General features: G+C 41.0%; 16 non-coding genes across 16 annotated transcripts; all 16 read right to left on the minus strand.

The window, feature by feature from the left end:
- Positions 1-182: 182 nt before the first annotated feature.
- On the minus strand, positions 183-264 carry TRNAS-AGA (transfer RNA serine (anticodon AGA)). Its single transcript has one exon. It is a non-coding gene; the product is annotated as a tRNA-Ser (tRNA).
- A 1,654-nt stretch (positions 265-1,918) lies between these two features.
- TRNAS-AGA (transfer RNA serine (anticodon AGA)) lies at positions 1,919-2,000 on the minus strand. Its single transcript has one exon. It is a non-coding gene; the product is annotated as a tRNA-Ser (tRNA).
- A 1,497-nt stretch (positions 2,001-3,497) lies between these two features.
- Positions 3,498-3,569, minus strand: TRNAH-GUG (transfer RNA histidin (anticodon GUG)). The gene has a single exon. It is a non-coding gene; the product is annotated as a tRNA-His (tRNA).
- Positions 3,570-4,854: 1,285 nt separating this feature from the next.
- Positions 4,855-4,936, minus strand: TRNAF-AAA (transfer RNA phenylalanine (anticodon AAA)). Its single transcript has one exon. It is a non-coding gene; the product is annotated as a tRNA-Phe (tRNA).
- A 295-nt stretch (positions 4,937-5,231) lies between these two features.
- TRNAH-GUG (transfer RNA histidin (anticodon GUG)) lies at positions 5,232-5,303 on the minus strand. The gene has a single exon. It is a non-coding gene; the product is annotated as a tRNA-His (tRNA).
- A 1,285-nt stretch (positions 5,304-6,588) lies between these two features.
- On the minus strand, positions 6,589-6,670 carry TRNAS-AGA (transfer RNA serine (anticodon AGA)). Its single transcript has one exon. It is a non-coding gene; the product is annotated as a tRNA-Ser (tRNA).
- Positions 6,671-8,323: 1,653 nt separating this feature from the next.
- On the minus strand, positions 8,324-8,405 carry TRNAS-AGA (transfer RNA serine (anticodon AGA)). Its single transcript has one exon. It is a non-coding gene; the product is annotated as a tRNA-Ser (tRNA).
- A 1,653-nt stretch (positions 8,406-10,058) lies between these two features.
- Positions 10,059-10,140, minus strand: TRNAS-AGA (transfer RNA serine (anticodon AGA)). Its single transcript has one exon. It is a non-coding gene; the product is annotated as a tRNA-Ser (tRNA).
- A 2,851-nt stretch (positions 10,141-12,991) lies between these two features.
- On the minus strand, positions 12,992-13,073 carry TRNAS-AGA (transfer RNA serine (anticodon AGA)). Its single transcript has one exon. It is a non-coding gene; the product is annotated as a tRNA-Ser (tRNA).
- A 295-nt stretch (positions 13,074-13,368) lies between these two features.
- Positions 13,369-13,440, minus strand: TRNAH-GUG (transfer RNA histidin (anticodon GUG)). Its single transcript has one exon. It is a non-coding gene; the product is annotated as a tRNA-His (tRNA).
- Positions 13,441-14,726: 1,286 nt separating this feature from the next.
- On the minus strand, positions 14,727-14,808 carry TRNAS-AGA (transfer RNA serine (anticodon AGA)). The gene has a single exon. It is a non-coding gene; the product is annotated as a tRNA-Ser (tRNA).
- A 1,653-nt stretch (positions 14,809-16,461) lies between these two features.
- TRNAS-AGA (transfer RNA serine (anticodon AGA)) lies at positions 16,462-16,543 on the minus strand. The gene has a single exon. It is a non-coding gene; the product is annotated as a tRNA-Ser (tRNA).
- A 295-nt stretch (positions 16,544-16,838) lies between these two features.
- TRNAH-GUG (transfer RNA histidin (anticodon GUG)) lies at positions 16,839-16,910 on the minus strand. The gene has a single exon. It is a non-coding gene; the product is annotated as a tRNA-His (tRNA).
- Positions 16,911-18,191: 1,281 nt separating this feature from the next.
- TRNAS-AGA (transfer RNA serine (anticodon AGA)) lies at positions 18,192-18,273 on the minus strand. The gene has a single exon. It is a non-coding gene; the product is annotated as a tRNA-Ser (tRNA).
- A 295-nt stretch (positions 18,274-18,568) lies between these two features.
- On the minus strand, positions 18,569-18,640 carry TRNAH-GUG (transfer RNA histidin (anticodon GUG)). Its single transcript has one exon. It is a non-coding gene; the product is annotated as a tRNA-His (tRNA).
- A 1,286-nt stretch (positions 18,641-19,926) lies between these two features.
- On the minus strand, positions 19,927-20,008 carry TRNAS-AGA (transfer RNA serine (anticodon AGA)). Its single transcript has one exon. It is a non-coding gene; the product is annotated as a tRNA-Ser (tRNA).
- Positions 20,009-20,528: the final 520 nt, after the last annotated feature.

A 20,528-nucleotide genomic window follows, 5' to 3' on the forward strand; every position in this document is an offset into this window, starting at 1 on the left:
GAAGTGTTTGCACCAGCGCTAATGTAGGACGAGAGTTATAGCAAAGATATGAAAGGGGTAGCGATAATAAATATGTGAAAGGGCAATAGTGACACCAAAATAAGCCACCTATTTATAAAACTGACATGGAAGAAATTCTAAAGGTTAACTTCTGAAATTGTAGCCGATGTTAAAAAGTTTCTCGTTGTTGGCAGGATTCGAACCTGCGCGGGGAGACCCCAATGGATTTCTAGTCCATCGCCTTAACCACTCGGCCACAACAACTGACTGTAAGTTATGTGCAAATAATCTGCATGAAAGTTTTCAAGGTGTGCCACAGCAAATTCCTGATATCCTGCAATGCACTTTTTAAAAATAATGTTTTTTTCAGCAGGCACATTCTCTCCTAAAAACAAAAATAAGGCTGCATCTTATAATCATGTGTGTTTAAATAATTTGTCGTTAAATCGTTTAAATATTTTAAAGGATCTGTTTTTAATAGACATTTTACAAAAACAACTGGTACATTTGGTAATTCTGTAAAAGAAAAACCCAACTGCCGTGACATTGCCAACCACAATGCCGTGACTCGGATTCGAACCGAGGTTGCTGCAGCCACAACGCAGAGTACTAACCACTATACGATCACGGTGAGCTACTTGGGCTCAATAACATACAGTGACATGGAGAATTTATAATTCGAAACACTCAGGGAACTCCAGTGATAGGCTGAATGTGTTCATTGCTTCCTCATTCCTTATACAAAGGCTTTGTCTCCTCAGTGGTTGATAGGCTGAAACCGTTTCCTGGTTGCCTGCTTGTGAACTGCCAGAAGTCAAAGATCACACATACACTTGTTGGCCTGTGATGGGACACCAATGCAGAGAAACACACCTGGTGCAGATCTTCTATTCTGTCTATTAGACCTGCATCTCCCCTGTACCTCCTGAAGCCATCTGTATGTGAAGCAAGAAAAAGTTAAGGAGCGGTCCATCTATACTTTTATAGGGAGGATGCTGCCGTGAGCTCCTCCCAGCTAATCACACAAACAGCAGTAAAGCAAGATAACTATACAGTTAGGGGGGACTGCATGGTTAGGTTTTTGAGGAATTATTGAAACTGACCTCAGTGACCCATGATCAGAGCTGTGGCTAATGACTGCGCGCCCAATTATGATGAAGCAAGCACCATGGCTCGTAGGGGCCCCACAACACGCTTTTCTTAGCTCATTGAATTAAAGTATAAACCTCTGCCATGTATGAGTGGTAAAGGCTTGTTAATTTGGTTGCTTTTCCAATTCACGTCTGACAACAAGATGAAGGAACATTGGGGCATCAGAAGCTTTGGAAAGTAGCCACCAACCTCAGAGAAAGAGAGAAAGAGGGAAAAGGCAGTATGAGGTGTGGAGAAAACAGCAGCAGGTACAAGGAGCTCAAATGAGATTAATGGCGCCTAAATAGAGCACATAAAGGAACAGTTACAAATCTAAGAAAAGGGAAAGAAAGACTAGGAAAAAAACACGGAAAGAGCCTGTAGATAAAATTCTCTTCCTGGGACAGCAGGCTAAGAGAAATTACACAGGGAGCAGTTAAGCTTGTAACACGGGGAGAATAGAAAAGAAAATGCTGTTTTATGAAGTGTGTTTGCCTAATCCAGCAAGCACTTTTATTTTATTTTTCTATTTGCTTCTTTTATTGGTAAAGTAAGTTTCAAGTGCATGAATGGTATGACTGAGAGAGCCAGGGTATAATAATTTGAAGTGTTTGCACCAGCGCTAATGTAGGACGAGAGTTATAGCAAAGATATGAAAGGGGTAGCGATAATAAATATGTGAAAGGGCAATAGTGACACCAAAAATAAGCCACCTATTTATAAAACTGACATGGAAGAAATTCTAAAGGTTAACTTCTGAAATTGTAGCCGATGTTAAAAAGTTTCTCGTTGTTGGCAGGATTCGAACCTGCGCGGGGAGACCCCAATGGATTTCTAGTCCATCGCCTTAACCACTCGGCCACAACAACTGACTGTAAGTTTTGTGCAAATAATCTGTATGAAAGTTTTCAAGGTGTCCCACAGCAAATTCCTGGTATTCTGCAATGCACTTTTTTAAAATAATGTATTTTTCAGCAGGCACATTCTCTCCTAAAAACAAAAATTGCATGAGTATATCTCTAGTTTGGAAAAGGATAGGCTTTCATGCATACTCTCATGTGGCACTCAAGTTTTTGGGACCCTATTGCACTCTGTTTTCGTGCTGCTTTTAGTCTATGGCCCATATTACAGAAGTCTACCATCTTTGAGTATTTGAGGCTCCTTTGTAAGTGCTTTATCTTTTTTACTTGAAGAGCTATATAATAAAGGGGTCAGGGAAAGATTGCATTTATGGAAGATAAAAGAAGGCACACTTGTCTCACCAAATGCCGTAGAGAAACCTGATGTTTTACTCATGTTATCCTTAGTTTGTTTTTGTTAGACCTTGCATTCTTAAGGTGGCCTCAACCCTACCTTATTGCTTTTCACCTACGCATTTTGCTGTATCTTTTTGTTGGCCTTAGGACTCTGATCACTTTATTGCTACTAATCAGTGCTGAAGTGAACGTGCTTCTTCCCTAATCATGTGTGTAATTGGAGTATACCTGACTGACAGATTTCATTGACTTGAAAGCCCCTTGTAAAGTGGCATACCATATACCCAGGAACTGATTGTGCCACCCAAAAAAGTATCATTTCAAACCTGTCTCAAGCCTGCTACTGCAGTGCCTGTGCTGCAGTGTACTGCCACTTCGACTTGCCATTTAAAACTACTTGCCAAGCCTTAAACTCCAATTTTATTACATATAATTAACCAAAAGGTAGGCCCTAGGTAGTCCTAGGGGCATCATGCTATGTAAGTAAAAGGTAAGACATGTACTGTGGTAGTTTGCATGTCCTGGTAGTACAAAACAGTCTATTACATTTTTCACTACTGTGAGGTCTGCCCCTCTCGTAGGTTAGCATTGGGTATTCCCTTATACTTTTTGGGGGGTAATTCCATATCAGAGAGGAGAAGCTTTATTTATTTATTGATAAATCCTATTTACTGGTGAGGTTGGATTTAACTTTACTACTTTATAAATGCCATTTTTAGAGAGTGAGCATTTCTCTGCACTTACTGCTCTATTTGCCTGAAAACCTGTCTCCAATTGACGTCTGGATTGGGCTGCGAGACAGCTACATTTGTGCATTCCCTCTAGACAGCCACAATACAGGTCACTCAACTGCAACTGCATTCATCTGCATTCTGATTGGCATGGGGGAGAGCTCCATTCCCCCACCGCAAATAGGTTCAAGAACGATAATTTATGTCAGTAGGTACAATATAGCTACATCTTATAATCATGTGTGTTAAAATAATTTGTCGTTAGATCGTTTAAATATTTTAAAGGATCTGTTTTTAATAGACATTTGACAAAAACAACTGGTACATTTTGTAATTCTGCAAAAGAGAAACCCAACTGCAGTGACATTGCCAACCACAATGCCGTGACTCGGATTTGAACCGAGGTTGCTGCGGCCACAACGCAGAGTACTAACCACTATACGATCACGGCGAGCTACTTGGGCTCAATAACATACAGTGACATGGAGAATTTATAATTCGGTACACTCAGGGAACTCCTGTGATAGGCTGAATGTGTTAATTGCTTCCTCATTCCTTATACAAAGGCTTTGTCTCCTCAGTGGTTGATAGGCTGAAACTGTTTCCTGGCCGCCTGCTTGTGAACTGCCAGGAGTCAAAGATCACACATACACTTGTGGGCCTGTGATGGGATACCAATGCAGAGAAACACACCTGGCGCAGATCTTCTATACTGTCTAGTAGACCTGCATCTCCCCTGTACCTCCTCAAGCCATCTGTATGTGAAGCAAGAAAGAGTTAAGGAGCGGTCCATCTACACTTTTATAGGGAGGATGCTGCCATGAGCTCCTCCCAGCTAATCACACAAACAGCAGTAAAGCAAGATAACTACACAGTTAGGGGGGACTGCATGGTTAGGTTTTTGAGGAATTATTGAAACTGACCTCAGTGACCCATGATCAGAGCTGTGGCTAATGACTGCATGCCTAATTATGATGAAGCAAGCACCATGGCTCGTAGGGGCCCCACAACACGCTTTTCTTAGCTCATTGAATTAAAGTATAAACCTCTGCCATGTATGAGTGGTAAAGGCTTGTTAATTTGGTTGCTTTTCCAATTCACGTCTGACAACAAGATGAAGGAACATTGGGGCATCAGAAGCTTTGGAAAGTAGCCACCAACCTCAGAGAAAGAGAGAAAGAGGGAAAAGGCAGTATGAGGTGTGGAGAAAACAGCAGCAGGTACAAGGAGCTCAAATGAGATTAATGGCACCTAAATAGAGCACGTAAAGGAACAGTTACAAATCTAAGAAAAAGGAAAGAAAGACTAGGAAAAAAACACGGAAAGAGCCTGTAGATAAAATTCTCTTCCTGGGACAGCAGGCTAAGAGAAATTACACAGGGAGCAGTTAAGCTTGTAACACGGGGAGAATAGAAAAGAAAATGCAGTTTTATGAAGTGTGTTGCCTAATCCAGCAAGCACTTTTGTTTTATTTTTCTATTTGCTTCTTTTATTGGTAAAGTAAGTTTCAAGTGCATGAATGGTATGACTGAGAGAGCCAGGGTATAATAATTTGAAGTGTTTGCACCAGCGCTAATGTAGGACGAGAGTTATAGCAAAGATATGAAAGGGGTAGCGATAATAAATATGTAAACGGGCAATAGTGACACCAAAATAAGCCACCTATTTATAAAACTGACATGGAAGAAATTCTAAAGGTTAGCTTCTGAAATTGTAGCCGATGTTAAAAAGTTTCTCGTTGTTGGCAGGATTCGAACCTGCGCGGGGAGACCCCAATGGATTTTTAGTCCATCGCCTTAACCACTCGGCCACAACAACTGACTATAAGTTTTGTGCAAATAATCTGCATGAAAGATTTCAAGGTGTGCCACAGCAAATTCCTGATATCCTGCAATGCACTTTTTAAAAATAATGTTTTTTTCAGCAGGCACATTCTCTCCTAAAAACAAAAATAAGGCTACATCTTATAATCATGTGTGTTTAAATAATTTGTCGTTAGATCGTTTAAATATTTTAAAGGATCTGTTTTTAATAGACATTTTACAAAAACAACTGGTACATTTGGTAATTCTGTAAAAGAAAAACCCAACTGCCGTGACATTGCCAACCACAATGCCGTGACTCGGATTCGAACCGAGGTTGCTGCGGCCACAACGCAGAGTACTAACCACTATACGATCACGGCAAGCTACTTGGGCTCAATAACATACAGTGACATGGAGAATTTATAATTCGGAACACTCAGGGAACTCCTGTGATAGGCTGAATGTGTTCATTGCTTCCTCATTGCTTATACAAAGGCTTTGTCTCCTCAGTGGTTGATAGGCTGAAACCATTTCCTGGCCGCCTGCTTGTGAACTGCCAGAAGTCAAAGATCACACATACACTTGTGGGCCTGTGATGGGACACCAATGCAGAGAAACACACCTGGCGCAGATCTTCTATTCTGTCTATTAGACCTGCATCTCCCCTGTACCTCCTCAAGCCATCTGTATGTGAAGCAAGAAAAAGTTAAGGAGCGGTCCATCTACACTTTTATAGGGAGGATGCTGCCGTGAGCTCCTCCCAGCTAATCACACAAACAGCAGTAAAGCAAGACAACTACACAGTTAGGGGGGACTGCATGGATAGGTTTTTGAGGAATTATTGAAACTGACCTCAGTGACCCATGATCAGAGCTGTGGCTAATGACTGCGTGCCCAATTATGATGAAGCAAGCACCATGGCTCGTAGGGGCCCCACAACACGCTTTTCTTAGCTCATTGAATTAAAGTATAAACCTCTGCCATGTATGAGTGGTAAAGGCTTGTTAATTTGGTTGCTTTTCCAATTCACGTCTGACAACAAGATGAAGGAACATTGGGGCATCAGAAGCTTTGGAAAGTAGCCACCAACCTCAGAGAAAGAGAGAAAGAGGGAAAAGGCAGTATGAGGTGTGGAGAAAACAGCAGCAGGTACAAGGAGCTCAAATGAGATTAATGGCGCCTAAATAGAGCACGTAAAGGAACAGTTACAAATCTAAGAAAAGGGAAAGAAAGACTAGAAAAAAAACACGGAAAGAGCCTGTAGATAAAATTCTCTTCCTGGGACAGCAGGCTAAGAGAAATTACACAGGGAGCAGTTAAGCTTGTAACACGGGGAGAATAGAAAAGAAAATGCAAATTTATGAAGTGTGTTGCCTAATCCAGCAAGCACTTTTGTTTTATTTTTCTATTTGCTTCTTTTATTGGTAAAGTAAGTTTCAAGTGCATGAATGGTATGACTGAGAGAGCCAGGGTATAATAATTTGAAGTGTTTGCACCAGCGCTAATGTAGGACGAGAGTTATAGCAAAGATATGAAAGGGGTAGCGATAATAAATATGTGAAAGGGCAATAGTGACACCAAAATAAGCCACCTATTTATAAAACTGACATGGAAGAAATTCTAAAGGTTAGCTTCTGAAATTGTAGCCGATATTAAAAAGTTTCTCGTTGTTGGCAGGATTCGAACCTGCGCGGGGAGACCCCAATGGATTTCTAGTCCATCGCCTTAACCACTCGGCCACAACAACTGACTGTAAGTTTTGTGCAAATAATCTGCATGAAAGTTTTCAAGGTGTGCCACAGCAAATTCCTGATATCCTGCAATGCACTTTTTAAAAATAATGTTTTTTTCAGCAGGTACATTCTCTCCTAAAAACAAAAATAAGGCTACATCTTATAATCATGTGTGTTTAAATAATTTGTCGTTAGATCGTTTAAATATTTTAAAGGATCTGTTTTTAATAGACATTTTACAAAAACAACTGGTACATTTGGTAATTCTGTAAAAGAAAAACCCAACTGCCGTGACATTGCCAACCACAATGCCGTGACTTGGATTCGAACTGAGGTTGCTGCGGCCACAACGCAGAGTACTAACCACTATACGATCACGGCAAGCTACTTGGGCTCAATAACATACAGTGACATGGAGAATTTATAATTCGGAACACTCAGGGAACTCCTGTGATAGGCTGAATGTGTTCATTGCTTCCTCATTGCTTATACAAAGGCTTTGTCTCCTCAGTGGTTGATAGGCTGAAACCGTTTCCTGGCCGCCTGCTTGTGAACTGCCAGAAGTCAAAGATCACACATACACTTGTGGGCCTGTGATGGGACACCAATGCAGAGAAACACACCTGGCGCAGATCTTCTATTCTGTCTATTAGACCTGCATCTCCCCTGTACCTCCTCAAGCCATCTGTATGTGAAGCAAGAAAAAGTTAAGGAGCGGTCCATCTACACTTTTATAGGGAGGATGCTGCCGTGAGCTCCTCCCAGCTAAACACACAAACAGCAGTAAAGCAAGATAACTACACAGTTAGGGGGGACTGCATGGATAGGTTTTTGAGGAATTATTGAAACTGACCTCAGTGACCCATGATCAGAGCTGTGGCTAATGACTGCGTGCCCAATTATGATGAAGCAAGCACCATGGCTCGTAGGGGCCCCACAACACGCTTTTCTTAGCTCATTGAATTAAAGTATAAACCTCTGCCATGTATGAGTGGTAAAGGCTTGTTAATTTGGTTGCTTTTCCAATTCACGTCTGACAACAAGATGAAGGAACATTGGGGCATCAGAAGCTTTGGAAAGTAGCCACCAACCTCAGAGAAAGAGAGAAAGAGGGAAAAGGCAGTATGAGGTGTGGAGAAAACAGCAGCAGGTACAAGGAGCTCAAATGAGATTAATGGCGCCTAAATAGAGCACGTAAAGGAACAGTTACAAATCTAAGAAAAGGGAAAGAAAGACTAGGAAAAAAACACGGAAAGAGCCTGTAGATAAAATTCTCTTCCTGGGACAGCAGGCTAAGAGAAATTACACAGGGAGCAGTTAAGCTTGTAACACGGGGAGAATAGAAAAGAAAATGCAGTTTTATGAAGTGTGTTTGCCTAATCCAGCAAGCACTTTTGTTTTATTTCTCTATTTGCTTCTTTTATTGGTAAAGTAAGTTTCAAGTGCATGAATGGTATGACTGAGAGAGCCAGGGTATAATAATTTGAAGTGTTTGCACCAGCGCTAATGTAGGACGAGAGTTATAGCAAAGATATGAAAGGGGTAGCGATAATAAATATGTGAAAGGGCAATAGTGACACCAAAATAAGCCACCTATTTATAAAACTGACATGGAAGAAATTCTAAAGGTTAACTTCTGAAATTGTAGCCGATGTTAAAAAGTTTCTCGTTGTTGGCAAGATTCGAACCTGCGCAGGGAGACCCCAATGGATTTCTAGTCCATCGCCTTAACCACTCGGCCACAACAACTGACTGTAAGTTTTGTGCAAATAATCTGCATGAAAGTTTTCAAGGTGTGCCACAGCAAATTCCTGATATCCTGCAATGCACTTTTTAAAAATAATGTTTTTTTCAGCAGGCACATTCTCTCCTAAAAACAAAAATAAGGCTACATCTTATAATCATGTGTGTTTAAATAATTTATCGTTAAATCATTTAAATATTTTAAAGGATCTGTTTTTAATAGACATTTTACAAAAACAACTGGTACATTTGGTAATTCTGTAAAAGAAAAACCCAACTGCCGTGACATTGCCAACCACAATGCCGTGACTCGGATTCGAACCGAGGTTGCTGCAGCCACAACGCAGAGTACTAACCACTATACGATCACAGCGAGCTACTTGGGCTCAATAACATACAGTGACATGGAGAATTTATAATTGTAAACACTCAGGGAACTCCAGTGATAGGCTGAATGTGTTCATTGCTTCCTCATTCCTTATACAAAGGCTTTGTCTCCTCAGTGGTTGATAGGCTGAAACCGTTTCCTGGTTGCCTGCTTGTGAACTGCCAGAAGTCAAAGATCACACGTACACTTGTTGGCCTGTGATGGGACACCAATGCAGAGAAACACACCTGGCGCAGATCTTCTATTCTGTCTATTAGACCTGCATCTCCCCTGTACCTCCTCAAGCCATCTGTATGTGAAGCAAGAAAAAGTTAAGGAGCGGTCCATCTATACTTTTATAGGGAGGATGCTGCCGTGAGCTCCTCCCAGCTAATCACACAAACAGCAGTAAAGCAAGATAACTATACAGTTAGGGGGGACTGCATGGTTAGGTTTTTGAGGAATTATTGAAACTGACCTCAGTGACCCATGATCAGAGCTGTGGCTAATGACTGCGCGCCCAATTATGATGAAGCAAGCACCATGGCTCGTAGGGGCCCCACAACACGCTTTTCTTAGCTCATTGAATTAAAGTATAAACCTCTGCCATCTATGAGTGGTAAAGGCTTGTTAATTTGGTTGCTTTTCCAATTCACGTCTGACAACAAGATGAAGGAACATTGGGGCATCAGAAGCTTTGGAAAGTAGCCACCAACCTCAGAGAAAGAGAGAAAGAGGGAAAAGGCAGTATGAGGTGTGGAGAAAACAGCAGCAGGTACAAGGAGCTCAAATGAGATTAATGGCGCCTAAATAGAGCACATAAAGGAACAGTTACAAATCTAAGAAAAGGGAAAGAAAGACTAGGAAAAAAACACAGAAAGAGCCTGTAGATAAAATTCTCTTCCTGGGACAGCAGGCTAAGAGAAATTACACAGGGAGCAGTTAAGCTTGTAACACTGGGAGAATAGAAAAGAAAATGCAGTTTTATGAAGTGTGTTTGCCTAATCCAGCAAGCACTTTTATTTTATTTTTCTATTTGCTTCTTTTATTGGTAAAGTAAGTTTCAAGTGCATGAATGGTATGACTGAGAGAGCCAGGGTATAATAATTTGAAGTGTTTGCACCAGCGCTAATGTAGGACGAGAGTTATAGCAAAGATATGAAAGGGGTAGCGATAATAAATATGTGAAAGCGCAATAGTGACACCAAAATAAGCCACCTATTTATAAAACTGACATGGAAGAAATTCTAAAGGTTAACTTCTGAAATTGTAGTCGATGTTAAAAAGTTTCTCGTTGTTGGCAGGATTCGAACTTGCGCGGGGAGACCACAATGGATTTCTAGTCCATCGCCTTAACCACTCGGCGACAACAACTGACTGTAAGTTTTGTGCAAATAATTTGTATGAAAGTTTTCAAGGTGTCCCACAGCAAATTCCTGGTATTCTGCAATGCACTTTTTTAAAATAATGTATTTTTCAGCAGGCACATTCTCTCCTAAAAACAAAAATTGCATGAGTATATCTCTAGTTTGGAAAAGGATAGGCTTTCATGCATACTCTCATGTGGCACTCAAGTTTTTGGGACCCTATTGCACTCTGTTTTCGTGCTGCTTTTAGTCTATGGCCCATATTACAGAAGTCTACCATCTTTGAGTATTTGAGGCTCCTTTGTAAGTGCTTTATCTTTTTTACTTGAAGAGCTATATAATAAAGGGGTCAGGGAAAGATTGCATTTATGGAAGATAAAAGAAGGCACACTTGTCTCACCAAATGCCGTAGAGAAACCTGATGTTTTACTCATGTTATCCTTAGTTTGTTTTTGTTAGACCTTGCACTCTTAAGGTGGCCTCAACCCTACCTTATTGCTTTTCACCTACGCATTTTGCTGTATCTTTTTGTTGGCCTTAGGACTCTAATCACTTTATTGCTACTAATCAGTGCTGAAGTGAACGTGCTTCTTCCCTAATCATGTGTGTAATTGGAGTATTCCTGACTGACAGATTTAATTTACTTGAAAGCCCCTTGTAAAGTGGTATACCATATACCCAGGAACTGATTGTGCCGCCCAAAAAAGTATCATTTCAAACCTGTCTCAAGCCTGCTACTGCAGTGCCTGTGCTGCAGTGTACTGCCACTTCGACTTGCCATTTAAAACTACTTGCCAAGCCTTAAACTCCAATTTTATTACATATATTTAACCCCTAAGGTAGGCCCTAGGTAGTCCGAGGGGCATCATGCTATGTAAGTAAAAGGTAAGACATGTACTGTGGTAGTTTGCATGTCCTGGTAGTACAAAACAGTCTATTACATTTTTCACTACAGTGAGGTCTGCCCCTCTCGTAGGTTAGCATTGGGTATTCCCTTATACTTTTTGGGGGGTAATTCCATATCAGAGAGGAGAAGCTTTATTTATTTATTGATAAATCCTATTTACTGGTGAGGTTGGATTTAACTTTACTACTTTATAAATGCCATTTTTAGAGAGTGAGCATTTCTCTGCACTTACTGCTCTATTTGCCTGAAAACCTGTCTCCAATTGACGTCTGGATTGGACTGCGAGACAGCTACATTTGTGCATTCCCTCTAGACAGCCACAATACAGGTCACTCAACTGCAACTGCATTCATCTGAATTCTGATTGGCATGGGGGAGAGCTCCATTCCCCCACCGCAAATAGGTTCAAGAACGATAATTTATGTCAGTAGGTACAATATAGCTACATCTTATAATCATGTGTGTTAAAATAATTTGTCGTTAGATCGTTTAAATATTTTAAAGGATCTGTTTTTAATAGACATTTTACAAACACAACTGGTACATTTTGTAATTCTGTAAAAGAAAAACCCAACTGCCGTGACATTGCCAACCACAATGCCGTGACTCAGATTCGAACCGAGGTTGCTGCGGCCACAACGCAGAGTACTAACCACTATACGATCACAGCGAGCTACTTGGGCTCAATAACATACAGTGACATGGAGAATTTATAATTCGGTACACTCAGGGAACTCCTGTGATAGGCTGAATGTGTTAATTGCTTCCTCATTCCCTATACAAAGGCTTTGTCTCCTCAGGGGTTGATAGGCTGAAACTGTTTCCTGGCCGCCTGCTTGTGAACTGCCAGGAGTCAAAGATCACACATACACTTGTGGGCCTGTGATGGGATACCAATGCAGAGAAACACACCTGGCGCAGATCTTCTATACTGTCTAGTAGACCTGCATCTCCCCTGTACCTCCTCAAGCCATCTGTATGTGAAGCAAGAAAGAGTTAAGGAGCGGTCCATCTACACTTTTATAGGGAGGATGCTGCCATGAGCTCCTCCCAGCTAATCACACAAACAGCAGTAAAGCAAGATAACTACACAGTTAGGGGGGACTGCATGGTTAGGTTTTTGAGGAATTATTGAAACTGACCTCAGTGACCCATGATCAGAGCTGTGGCTAATGACTGCATGCCTAATTATGATGAAGCAAGCACCATGGCTCGTAGGGGCCCCACAACACGCTTTTCTTAGCTCAATTAAAGTATAAACCTCTGCCATATATGAGTGGTAAAGGCTTGTTAATTTGGTTGCTTTTCCAATTCACGTCTGACACCAAGATGAAGGAACATTGGGGCATCAGAAGCTTTGGAAAGTAGCCACCAACCTCAGAGAAAGAGAGAAAGAGGGAAAAGGCAGTATGAGGTGTGGAGAAAACAGCAGCAGGTACAAGGAGCTCAAATGAGATTAATGGTGCCTAAATAGAGCACGTAAAGGAACAGTTACAAATCTAAGAAAAAGGAAAGAAAGACTAGGAAAAAAACACAGAAAGAGCCTGTAGATAAAATTCTCTTCCTGGGACAGCAGGCTAAGAGAAATTACACAGGGAGCAGTTAAGCTTGTAACACGGGGAGAATAGAAAAGAAAATGCAGTTTTATGAAGTGTGTTGCCTAATCCAGCAAGCACTTTTGTTTTATTTTTCTATTTGCTTCTTTTATTGGTAAAGTAAGTTTCAAGTGCATGAATGGTATGACTGAGAGAGCCAGGGTATAATAATTTGAAGTGTTTGCACCAGCGCTAATGTAGGACGAGAGTTATAGCAAAGATATGAAAGGGGTAGCGATAATAAATATGTGAAAGGGCAATAGTGACATCAAAATAAGCCACCTATTTATAAAACTGACATGGAAGAAATTCTAAAGGTTAGCTTCTGAAATTGTAGCCGATGTTAAAAAGTTTCTCGTTGTTGGCAGGATTCGAACCTGCACAGGGAGACCCCAATGGATTTCTAATCCATCGCCTTAACCACTCGGCCACAACAACTGACTGTAAGTTTTGTGCAAATAATCTGCATGAAAATTTTCAAGGTGTGCCACAGCAAATTCCTGATATCCTGCAATGCACTTTTTAAAAATAATGTTTTTTTCAGCAGGCACATTCTCTCCTAAAAACAAAAATAGGGCTACATCTTATAATCATGTGTGTTTAAATAATTTGTCGTTAGATCGTTTAAATATTTTAAAGGATCTGTTTTTAATAGACATTTTACAAAAACAACTGGTACATTTGGTAATTCTGTAAAAGAAAAACCCAACTGCCGTGACATTGCCAACCCCAATGCCGTGACTCGGATTCGAACCGAGGTTGCTGCGGCCACAACGCAGAGTACTAACCACTATACGATCACGGCAAGCTACTTGGGCTCAATAACATACAGTGACATGGAGAATTTATAATTCGGAACACTCAGGGAACTCCTGTGATAGGCTGAATGTGTTCATTGCTTCCTCATTGCTTATACAAAGGCTTTGTCTCCTCAGTGGTTGATAGGCTGAAACCATTTCCTGGCCGCCTGCTTGTGAACTGCCAGAAGTCAAAGATCACACATACACTTGTGGGCCTGTGATGGGACACCAATGCAGAGAAACACACCTGGCGCAGATCTTCTATTCTGTCTATTAGACCTGCATCTCCCCTGTACCTCCTCAAGCCATCTGTATGTGAAGCAAGAAAAAGTTAAGGAGCGGTCCATCTACACTTTTATAGGGAGGATGCTGCCGTGAGCTCCTCCCAGCTAATCACACAAACAGCAGTAAAGCAAGATAACTACACAGTTAGGGGGGACTGCATGGATAGGTTTTTGAGGAATTATTGAAACTGACCTCAGTGACCCATGATCAGAGCTGTGGCTAATGACTGCGTGCCCAATTATGATGAAGCAAGCACCATGGCTCGTAGGGGCCCCACAACACGCTTTTCTTAGCTCATTGAATTAAAGTATACACCTCTGCCATGTATGAGTGGTAAAGGCTTGTTAATTTGGTTGCTTTTCCAATTCACGTCTGACAACAAGATGAAGGAACATTGGGGCATCAGAAGCTTTGGAAAGTAGCCACCAACCTCAGAGAAAGAGAGAAAGAGGGAAAAGGCAGTATGAGGTGTGGAGAAAACAGCAGCAGGTACAAGGAGCTCAAATGAGATTAATGGCGCCTAAATAGAGCACGTAAAGGAACAGTTACAAATCTAAGAAAAGGGAAAGAAAGACTAGGAAAAAAACACGGAAAGAGCCTGTAGATAAAATTCTCTTCCTGGGACAGCAGGCTAAGAGAAATTACACAGGGAGCAGTTAAGCTTGTAACACGGGGAGAATAGAAAAGAAAATGCAGTTTTATGAAGTGTGTTTGCCTAATCCAGCAAGCACTTTTGTTTTATTTTTCTATTTGCTTCTTTTATTGGTAAAGTAAGTTTCAAGTGCATGAATGGTATGACTGAGAGAGCCAGGGTATAATAATTTGAAGTGTTTGCACCAGCGCTAATGTAGGACGAGAGTTATAGCAAAGATATGAAAGGGGTAGCGATAATAAATATGTGAAAGGGCAATAGTGACACCAAAATAAGCCACCTATTTATAAAACTGACATGGAAGAAATTCTAAAGGTTAACTTCTGAAATTGTAGCCGATGTTAAAAAGTTTCTCGTTGTTGGCAGGATTCGAACCTCCGCGGGGAGACCCCAATGGATTTCTAGTCCATCGCCTTAACCACTCGGCCACAACAACTGACTGTAAGTTTTGTGCAAATAATCTGCATGAAAGTTTTCAAGGTGTGCCACAGCAAATTCCTGATATCCTGCAATGCACTTTTTCAAAATAATGTTTTTTTCAGCAGGCACATTCTCTCCTAAAAACTAAAATAAGGCTACATCTTATAATCATGTGTGTTTAAATAATTTGTCGTTAGATCGTTTCAATATTTTAAAGGATCTGTTTTTAATAGACATTTTACAAAAACAACTGGTACATTTGGTAATTCTGTAAAAGAAAAACCCAACTGCCGTGACATTGCCAACCACAATGCCATGACTCGGATTCGAACCGAGGTTGCTGCGGCCACAACGCAGAGTACTAACCTCTATACGATCATGGCAAGCTACTTGGGCTCAATAACATGCAGTGACATGGAGAATTTATAATTCGGAACACTCAGGGAACTCCTGTGATAGGCTGAATGTGTTCATTGCTTCCTCATTGCTTATACAAAGGCTTTGTCTCCTCAGTGGTTGATAGGCTGAAACCGTTTCCTGGCCGCCTGCTTGTGAACTGCCAGAAGTCAAAGATCACACATACACTTGTGGGCCTGTGATGGGACACCAATGCAGAGAAACACACCTGGCGCAGATCTTCTATTCTGTCTATTAGACCTTCATCTCCCCTGTACCTCCTCAAGCCATCTGTATGTGAAGCAAGAAAAAGTTAAGGAGCGGTCCATCTACACTTTTATAGGGAGGATGCTGCCGTGAGCTCCTCCCAGCTAATCACACAAACAGCAGTAAAGCAAGATAACTACACAGTTAGGGGGGACTGCATGGATAGGTTTTTGAGGAATTATTCAAACTGACCTCAGTGACCCATGATCAGAGCTGTGGCTAATGACTGCGTGCCCAATTATGATGAAGCAAGCACCATTGCTCGTAGGGGCCCCACAACACGCTTTTCTTAGCTCATTGAATTAAAGTATAAACCTCTGCCATGTATGAGTGGTAAAGGCTTGTTAATTTGGTTGCTTTTCCAATTCACGTCTGACAACAAGATGAAGGAACATTGGGGCATCAGAAGCTTTGGAAAGTAGCCACCAACCTCAGAGAAAGAGAGAAAGAGGGAAAAGGCAGTATGAGGTGTGGAGAAAACAGCAGCAGGTACAAGTAGCTCAAATGAGATTAATGGCGCCTAAATAGAGCACGTAAAGGAACAGTTACAAATCTAAGAAAAGGGAAAGAAAGACTAGGAAAAAAACACGGAAAGAGCCTGTAGATAAAATTCTCTTCCTGGGACAGCAGGCTAAGAGAAATTACACAGGGAGCAGTTAAGCTTGTAACACGGGGAGAATAGAAAAGAAAATGCAGTTTTATGAAGTGTGTTTGCCTAATCCAGCAAGCACTTTTGTTTTATTTTTCTATTTGCTTCTTTTATTGGTAAAGTAAGTTTCAAGTGCATGAATGGTATGACTGAGAGAGCCAGGGTATAATAATTTGAAGTGTTTGCACCAGCGCTAATGTAGGACGAGAGTTATAGCAAAGATATGAAAGGGGTAGCGATAATAAATATGTGAAAGGGCAATAGTGACACCAAAATAAGCCACCTATTTATAAAACTGACATGGAAGAAATTCTAAAGGTTAACTTCTGAAATTGTAGCCAATGTTAAAAAGTTTCTCGTTGTTGGCAGGATTCGAACCTGCGCGGGGAGACCCCAATGGATTTCTAGTCCATCGCCTTAACCACTCGGCCACAACAACTGACTGTAAGTTTTGTGCAAATAATCTGCATGAAAGTTTTCAAGGTGTGCCACAGCAAATTCCTGATATCCTGCAATGCACTTTTTAAAAATAATGTTTTTTTCAGCAGGCACATTCTCTCCTAAAAACAAAAATAAGGCTACATCTTATAATCATGTGTGTTTAAATAATTTGTCGTTAAATCGTTTAAATATTTTAAAGGATCTGTTTTTAATAGACATTTTACAAAAACAACTGGTACATTTGGTAATTCTGTAAAAGAAAAACCAAACTGCAGTGACATTGCCAACCACAATGCCGTGACTCGGATTCGAACCGAGGTTGCTGCAGCCACAACGCAGAGTACTAACCACTATACGATCACGGCGAGCTACTTGGGCTCAATAACATACAGTGACATGGAGAATTTATAATTCGAAACACTCAGGGAACTCCAGTGATAGGCTGAATGTGTTCATTGCTTCCTCATTCCTTATACAAAGGCTTTGTCTCCTCAGTGGTTGATAGGCTGAAACCGTTTCCTGGTTGCCTGCTTGTGAACTGCCAGAAGTCAAAGATCACACATACACTTGTTGGCCTGTGATGGGACACCAATGCAGAGAAACACACCTGGCGCAGATCTTCTATTCTGTCTATTAGACCTGCATCTCCCCTGTACCTCCTCAAGCCATCTGTATGTGAAGCAAGAAAAAGTTAAGGAGCGGTCCATCTATACTTTTATAGGGAGGATGCTGCCGTGAGCTCCTCCCAGCTAATCACACAAACAGCAGTAAAGCAAGATAACTATACAGTTAGGGGGGACTGCATGGTTAGGTTTTTGAGGAATTATTGAAACTGACCTCAGTGACCCATGATCAGAGCTGTGGCTAATGACTGCGCGCCCAATTATGATGAAGCAAGCACCATGGCTCGTAGGGGCCCCACAACACGCTTTTCTTAGCTCAATTAAAGTATAAACCTCTGCCATATATGAGTGGTAAAGGCTTGTTAATTTGGTTGCTTTTCCAATTCACGTCTGACAACAAGATGAAGGAACATTGGGGCATCAGAAGCTTTGGAAAGTAGCCACCAACCTCAGAGAAAGAGAGAAAGAGGGAAAAGGCAGTATGAGGTGTGGAGAAAACAGCAGCAGGTACAAGGAGCTCAAATGAGATTAATGGCACCTAAATAGAGCACGTAAAGGAACAGTTACAAATCTAAGAAAAAGGAAAGAAAGACTAGGAAAAAAACACGGAAAGAGCCTGTAGATAAAATTCTCTTCCTGGGACAGCAGGCTAAGAGAAATTACACAGGGAGCAGTTAAGCTTGTAACACGGGGAGAATAGAAAAGAAAATGCAGTTTTATGAAGTGTGTTGCCTAATCCAGCAAGCACTTTTGTTTTATTTTTCTATTTGCTTCTTTTATTGGTAAAGTAAGTTTCAAGTGCATGAATGGTATGACTGAGAGAGCCAGGGTATAATAATTTGAAGTGTTTGCACCAGCGCTAATGTAGGACGAGAGTTATAGCAAAGATATGAAAGGGGTAGCGATAATAAATATGTAAACGGGCAATAGTGACACCAAAATAAGCCACCTATTTATAAAACTGACATGGAAGAAATTCTAAAGGTTAGCTTCTGAAATTGTAGCCGATGTTAAAAAGTTTCTCGTTGTTGGCAGGATTCGAACCTGCGCGGGGAGACCCGAATGGATTTCTAGTCCATCGCCTTAACCACTCGGCCACAACAACTGACTGTGAGTTTTGTGCAAATAATCTGCATGAAAGTTTTCAAGGTGTGCCACAGCAAATTCCTGATATTCTGCAATGCACTTTTTAAAAATAATGTTTTTTTCAGCAGGCACATTCTCTCCTAAAAACAAAAATAAGGCTACATCTTATAATCATGTGTGTTTAAATAATTTGTCGTTAAATCGTTTAAATATTTTAAAGGATCTGTTTTTAATAGACATTTTACAAAAACAACTGGTACATTTGGTAATTCTGTAAAAGAAAAACCCAACTGCCGTGACATTGCCAACCACAATGCCGTGACTCGGATTCGAACCGAGGTTGCTGCAGCCACAACGCAGAGTACTAACCACTATACGATCACGGCGAGCTACTTGGGCTCAATAACATACAGTGACATGGAGAATTTATAATTCGAAACACTCAGGGAACTCCAGTGATAGACTGAATGTGTTCATTGCTTCCTCATTCCTTATACAAAGGCTTTGTCTCCTCAGTGGTTGATAGGCTGAAACCGTTTCCTGGTTGCCTGCTTGTGAACTGCCAGAAGTCAAAGATCACACATACACTTGTTGGCCTGTGATGGGACACCAATGCAGAGAAACACACCTGGCGCAGATCTTCTATTCTGTCTATTAGACCTGCATCTCCCCTGTACCTCCTCAAGCCATCTGTATGTGAAGCAAGAAAAAGTTAAGGAGCGGTCCATCTATACTTTTATAGGGAGGATGCTGCCGTGAGCTCCTCCCAGCTAATCACACAAACAGCAGTAAAGCAAGATAACTACACAGTTAGGGGGGACTGCATGGATAGGTTTTTGAGGAATTATTGAAACTGACCTCAGTGACCCATGATCAGAGCTGTGGCTAATGACTGCGTGCCCAATTATGATGAAGCAAGCACCATTGCTCGTAGGGGCCCCACAACACGCTTTTCTTAGCTCATTGAATTAAAGTATAAACCTCTGCCATGTATGAGTGGTAAAGGCTTGTTAATTTGGTTGCTTTTCCAATTCACGTCTGACAACAAGATGAAGGAACATTGGGGCATCAGAAGCTTTGGAAAGTAGCCACCAACCTCAGAGAAAGAGAGAAAGAGGGAAAAGGCAGTATGAGGTGTGGAGAAAACAGCAGCAGGTACAAGGAGCTCAAATGAGATTAATGGCGCCTAAATAGAGCACGTAAAGGAACAGTTACAAATCTAAGAAAAGGGAAAGAAAGACTAGGAAAAAAACACGGAAAGAGCCTGTAGATAAAATTCTCTTCCTGGGACAGCAGGCTAAGAGAAATTACACAGGGAGCAGTTAAGCTTGTAACACGGGGAGAATAGAAAAGAAAATGCAGTTTTATGAAGTGTGTTTGCCTAATCCAGCAAGCACTTTTGTTTTATTTTTCTATTTGCTTCTTTTATTGGTAAAGTAAGTTTCAAGTGCATGAATGGTATGACTGAGAGAGCCAGGGCATAATAATTTGAAGTGTTTGCACCAGCGCTAATGTAGGACGAGAGTTATAGCAAAGATATGAAAGGGGTAGCGATAATAAATATGTGAAAGGGCAATAGTGACACCAAAATAAGCCACCTATTTATAAAACTGACATGGAAGAAATTCTAAAGGTTAACTTCTGAAATTGTAGCCGATGTTAAAAAGTTTCTCGTTGTTGGCAGAATTCGAACCTGCGCGGGGAGACCCCAATGGATTTCTAGTCCATCGCCTTAACCACTCGGCCACAACAACTGACTGTAAGTTTTGTGCAAATAATCTGCATGAAAGTTTTCAAGGTGTGCCACAGCAAATTCCTGATATCCTGCAATGCACTTTTTAAAAATAATGTTTTTTTCAGCAGGCACATTCTCTCCTAAAAACAAAAATAAGGCTACATCTTATAATCATGTGTGTTTAAATAATTTGTCGTTAAATCGTTTAAATATTTTAAAGGATCTGTTTTTAATAGACATTTTACAAAAACAACTGGTACATTTGGTAATTCTGTAAAAGAAAAACCCAACTGCCGTGACATTGCCAACCACAATGCCGTGACTCGGATTCGAACCGAGGTTGCTGCAGCCACAACGCATAGTACTAACCACTATACGATCACGGCAAGCTACTTGTGCTCAATAACATACAGTGACATGGAGAATTTATAATTCGAAACACTCAGGGAACTCCAGTGATAGGCTGAATGTGTTCATTGCTTCCTCATTCCTTATACAAAGGCTTTGTCTCCTCAGTGGTTGATAGGCTGAAACCGTTT

This window comes from Lissotriton helveticus, chromosome 12 (genome assembly GCF_964261635.1).
Source record: "Lissotriton helveticus chromosome 12, aLisHel1.1, whole genome shotgun sequence".
Lineage (NCBI taxonomy): Eukaryota > Metazoa > Chordata > Amphibia > Caudata > Salamandridae > Lissotriton > Lissotriton helveticus.